This window comes from Notolepis coatsorum, assembly GCF_963971535.1.
Source record: "Notolepis coatsorum genome assembly, chromosome: 18".
Classification (NCBI taxonomy): Eukaryota; Metazoa; Chordata; class Actinopteri; order Aulopiformes; family Paralepididae; genus Notolepis; species Notolepis coatsorum.
Window position 1 is genome coordinate 84,032,703 of NC_140182.1, and position 6,121 is coordinate 84,038,823.

Sequence of the window (6,121 nt, forward strand, 5' to 3'; positions counted from 1 at the left end):
TGTGTGTGCTGTGTCTGTGTGTGTGCTGTGTATGTGTGTAAGAGAGAAAAGACACAAGATTAGAACACACGATATGATGTACTGAAATGTCCATCTGCTATCTTGAGGCTGTTTTAAGAACATCAGCCAGACTGTCGCCCTAGTGTCTTTGAGCCCTGCTAGTTGACCTATATTAAACTAGTCAAGACTAACCCCTTTCCTACCTCCACCCTCGTATACACATTTTCCCCAACAAAAGCAACACGCGTCCCGCGGCTATCACAACTATTATGACTGGACCCACTGTCTGTGAGTGACTCTGCTTTGGTCCAATCACATTCCCCACCCACACTCTGCGAATCAGAGGCAGAGTAGGGCGGGTCTTCACAGCACGTCATGTGACATATGCGCCAATCGTGTGACAGCGGGGCTCCGTTGTCTCGAGTTGTTACAGCCTCGTCTGCACGGAGAATTCCACCCCAAAACGCTCGTCTAGATTGATGAAAAATGAATGGAAATCGATAATAAAAAAATAACGATTAAAAACTAGATCTCTCGTCGGCTGGCACTGAAAGTGTTAAGGAGAAGGGGGAAAATAAACAACAAAAAACAACCTTTACAGGTGGAAGCCTCAAAGTGAGTATTTAAGAAAATAAGTCAAGTCCACAAAACAGGACAACACTCAATAAAGAGGTATTGTAGAAAAATAAATAAGCCACAAAGGCAACTCCTAAAAACAGAGTTTATATTGAAAACATAAAACAATAAACCTCCACCAAGGGAGTTTATGTGCCGTAGTAGGCAAAAGACAGTTCCAAAAGAACACAAGAAACACTACCATAAAAGGCTCAGCATCTATGAAATAAAGTGTAAAATAAGCCAGTAGCCCAAAACAAGAATGGCTACAAAGAAGGCTAAATGCTGAGAGATCAGCACTACACTTCAATATAATAAGGATGACCAAAAGGATAGCCAACACAAGGAAAAGAAAAAGCAGTTGACACTGCGAGATTCAAACCTTCTTCTTCTTCTTCTGATTGAGGTTTAACGGCAGCCGACCACTTGTTAGGGTATGTGCCGCCATCTACTGGTATCCTTTACCTCCTACAAAATCCAATTCCCCTTACCTTCATGGAGTGCAACTAATGCTGCTACTTCCCGATTGAGCCCCCCTCTGCGAGACACTCCTTGCCCCCTGCTGCCTGACTCTGTACTCCTTGGTCACCCGCTGCCCCCTTATTCAATTCCCTAACCATCTCCTCCAATGTCAGACCTTCCATACCCAAATGTTGAACCGCTATCCTAACAATCATTTTCGTTCTATCTGTTCTACCCTCAATCTTTGCCGCAGTATTAACTACCCCTGCCACAAAGCCCACAATACTCAATTTCTCCTCCCACACCCTCTCTCTATCCTCCTGCCCTACCCTTTCTGTCAACTGCCCTTCTACAAACCCCTGCACCCTAACTTGACTTCCTCGTCCTACCCTCCTAGCCGCCTCTGCATATGATAACTTACCCTCCCTTCTAACACTCTGAACCACTACCTCCCTCTTCATCACCTCACACCCCCTAAACGCTACACTATGCTCCCCTCCACAACTACAACACCTCAGCTTCACTCCCTCCCCACACTTCCCATAGTCATGCTCCCCGCCACACCTAGCACACCTCTGTCCCTTCCTACATGAAACTGCTATATGACCAAACCCCTGGCACCTGTAACATCTCAGAGGACTCTGAACAAATTCCCTAACCCTATACACCCCATTCCCTACATACACCTTACTTGGAACAACCTCACCTTCAAACTTAATCACAACCGTCTCCATCACTACCCTATCTGCCCCCCTCTTCATCCTTTCTGCACCCTTAACTTTCCCATTACGCACATCTCTCCCTAACTCTTCCACCAGCTGCTCTACGCTAACCTCCACCGATACCCCAGCTATCACCCCCTTACATCCCCCCTCCCTCTTCTCCCCCACTCTCACTACCTTACTTATATCCACCCCTCCAATGCGCCTCATCTTCCTAGCCCTCTCCACCTGATCCACACTAACACACCCTACAGCCAGATTCCCATCCTCCAAGACTCTCGCATACTTTACCTCCCCTAATTGCTTATCTATGAGTTTGGGCAACTCGAAAAACCCTAACTTCCGCACTCCCCCCTCCCCCTCAAACCTAACCACTATATGAATCAATTCTGCAACAACATTTCCTCCACCCTCGCCTTCTGACCCACTCGAGCTACCTCCCCTACCCTTCTTCCTCTTTATCCCCTTCCCACTGTCCCTACTCCTCTTCTCCACCTTACTCCACCCTTCTCCCCCGCTCTCACCCCCCTCCATACTTTCACCATCTTACTCCCTTCCCTCTGTCACTACCATCCCCGTCCCTACCGACACCTCCCCCGCTCTCACTACCCGCCCCAGCTCCCAACAGCGAAAGCAGTCCATCATGGATCAGCAAGGCGGCCACATCCATCTCCTCGTAACCGATAAAGCCGTCTAACTCGACCCGGCACTTTTTACCGTCGATCCAGGAAACAACCCCCGGGAACCCCTCGCCATCCTCCGACAACACAGCAAGACAACGGGATCCCACCCTCCACTCCGGAGCCGCCTCCACTTCTCCGCATAACTTTCTGTCATCAACTTCCAAACTCCGCGCCAGCGTCCTCTCGTCTATGCTCTCGTCCATCCGCCGACACACTTCCTCCCAATTCTCAGACCCTCCCCCGCCCTGCTTCGACTCCGCTTTCTCTCTCTCTCTCCCTCTCCGAGCGACCGGGTCCAACCCTCCTCTGTGCCTTCCTCCTCTCACTGACGCCATCTTCTTCGTCTCCGACTTCCCGAGATTCAAACCTAAATAGACTTAGCTTTACCATATGCACAGCTGCACTGCATCAGGTGCAATCAAGCCCACACACCTGCCGACCCATGAGGCAATTAACCACAGAGGCCAGTGATTGACAGCTATCCCTCACAGAAAGGCAAAATAGACAGCTGTCCCTCACAGAAAGGTGAAATAAGGCCAAAACCATGACATTATGCGAGTCAAGGGCAGCGCGTTGTCTATGATCCCCGATTGGCGTATGATGGAGAGGCAAATCTGAATCTGCTTTGTTGAAGTAAATGTTTTCTGACCTCGGCAGTCCAGAAAAACCTGACTGGGTTGTCTTATTTCACAGTTTGTGTGTTAGTAGGCCCATCAGAGACCCACATGTATGCGCACAAGCACTGAATAAGTGAGCTTTTCATAATACGTAACCTTTAAACAAGACACTGAACCCGAGAACTGCTCCAGGAGTGGTGCACTGTGGGTGACCCCGTGCTCTGACCTCTCTGATGAAATGCATTTGCATTTGCAGAAAAGACTAACCTTGGCTGCCTTGTGTAAATTGACTTTAAAGGAATCTCCATATTTATTCACATTTTTGCAATTTGCTGACTCTAAACATCCAAAGAGCCTTGATATCACTCTTGATAAAGGTGCTAAAAGTGGCATTCAAGGTGAACGCTCGTGTTCACCAGTCTACACAGCATGCCACTGGGTTCTCTTAACGCATTCATTTATTTATCTTGTTTACTCCACCTCTTTGTCCTCAAGGGAGTTGCGCACACCTAAACCATGTCGGTAAAAACTCCACCAAGCTCCTTTCTCTCCCTCTCCTCTCGTGCGTCGTCCTTATTTAGCCGTATATCAAATACATATAGTTACCAAATGTACACCTAAGCTATTTCGCAGACACCCCCGAGGGAAATACAAACATGATATGAAATGTGTCACCGTGACAACACTATGCTGTACATCTGTTAATTAGCCCGTATAACCTCCCGCAAATTGCCTGTTGTCGCCACCAGTGTTGGGAGATAGCACAGGTCTAAGTGGCGGTGCAATACCATGGTAATACTGCGGTGGATGTGGATGTGCACTGAGCCCCTTATCTGCCTACCCATGCTGTCACTCTCTCAGCAGGACTTTGAGCTGGTGAATTGCTTTTTAATTGGTTCTGCTCCGTGCCGGGTGGCTGCCCGGGGACGGCGTTTGCCATTGGAAGGGCCACGTTGGCTTCATTTGGAAATGCCCACATGACGTGGTTTATTGATATAGTTGACTCCTAGCAGTGAGGGGCAGGAGGAGGGGGGTCTTTCTATCTATGGCAGGTTTGGTTTAGGGGTAACGGTCTCATACAACTACAGACAGGCTTGGAGGAGTGTGTATGCGCCTCGTTGGAGATGTTTGAACAGCTGTGAATTTCTTTTCATGTTTGTTCAAAGCAAGCAGATAGTTAAGACAGTTAAGAGCATACAATGCATGTTCCTTCAACTTTACTCCGTTCTTGGCACAAGTCCTACAAATTAGTGCCTCTTTGGGAAGTCCTCCATCGTCTGCACCGCCCCTGTGCCCCTGTCTCCTCCACCTCCCTCCGTCTCACCTCCATTACCCCTCCCCCCAAAGCCCTCGGCAGAGGTGAGAAAACAACACGGAAAGAGGGGCCCTGGGGCTAAACACACTCCGTGACTTCCTCTGTGTGTGGGTTTCAATTGTCAGGTGATGGTGGGTATCAGAATTCATAATTTAGCACACAGTGTCTCCCAGAGGACCTCTCCGGTTCAAGAGCTGGTGACCCACATCTTACTGCAGCACCCACTGTCACAAGTCCTCGAATAATCACATTTCATGAATACTTAATCTCCGAGGAGAATGTGAACGATGTGAGGAAAATCCCAGCCCCGGTGAAAACAATGCAGATTCCTCGCAGCCCAGATTCAACATTTGCGTAATTCTGTGAACTTCTGCGCGAGATGCACCGACCTCCATGTGGCTACAGTACATTGGCAATTTAAATGAACCTTTTCCACTGGCGTTCATAAAAATCAATAGTTCAAGGTTAATCTGATCTTGGGGCTATTTTTCAAAAGGAGAGCCGAGTGCATCATGGGTAATAAATCGTGCAGGCCAGCATTTCCCCCAGGCAGCTCTGTGGCTCAAAGTCCGGCGGTGTGCGGTACACCTGGTCATACCTGAGACGAGTTGCTGACATTTTGTGGTAACGTCCTTCCGAGCAGAAAGGAATTGAATTTCAGATGGGCATCTTTGAAAGCACCGCAACCTGCACTCTGCTTAAACATGCAACATGATTCACACCACACTGCTCACACCACACAAGCACACGTATTACACACACACACGCTGCTGCTACTTACACTGTGGAATATTCTTTAAAAAAATTTATCTGCTGTTTTTTACCTTGTATTGTATAGTTTGTATAGATGGTTGTGTATTGTTGTTTACAAATCTACTACCGTTGAGGAGCCGGGAAAAACGAGCACCTCACGTTTTACAATTGCATTGCATTTATATGATTTAAACATTCCCCACACAGGCACCCAACACTTTATATTTATAACTGTACATATAAATATATATATACACACACATACCAATATATATTATGTACCAATATATATTAGAAATTAACCTGACAAAGCAATGTATCATTGAAGTAAGTAAGTCCATCATGCAAAGTGTGCGGTCCTTTCCTATGGATGTGAATCCTGAGATCTATCTATCTATCTATCTATCTATCTATCTATCGATCGATCGATCGATCTATCTATCTATCTATCTATCTATCTATCTATCTATCTATCTATCTATCTATCTATCTATCTATCTATCTATCTATCTATCTATCTATCTATCTATCTATCTATCTATCTATCTATCTATCTATCTATCTATCTATCTATCTATCTATCTATCTATCTATCTATCTATCTATCTATCTATCTATCTATCTATCTATCTATCTATCTATCTATCTATCTATCTATCTATCTATCTATCTATCTATCTATCTATCTATCTATCTATCTATCTATCTATCTATCTATCTATCTATCTATCTATCTATCTATCTATCTATCTATCTATCTATCTATCTATCTATCTATCTATCTATCTATCTATCTATCTATCTATCTATCTATCTATCTATCTATCTATCTATCTATCTATCTATCTATCTATCGATCTCTCGATCTCTCGATCTCTCGAGATAGAGATAGAGATAGAGATAGAGATAGAGATAGAGATAGAGATAGAGATAGAGATAGAGATAGATTAAGAA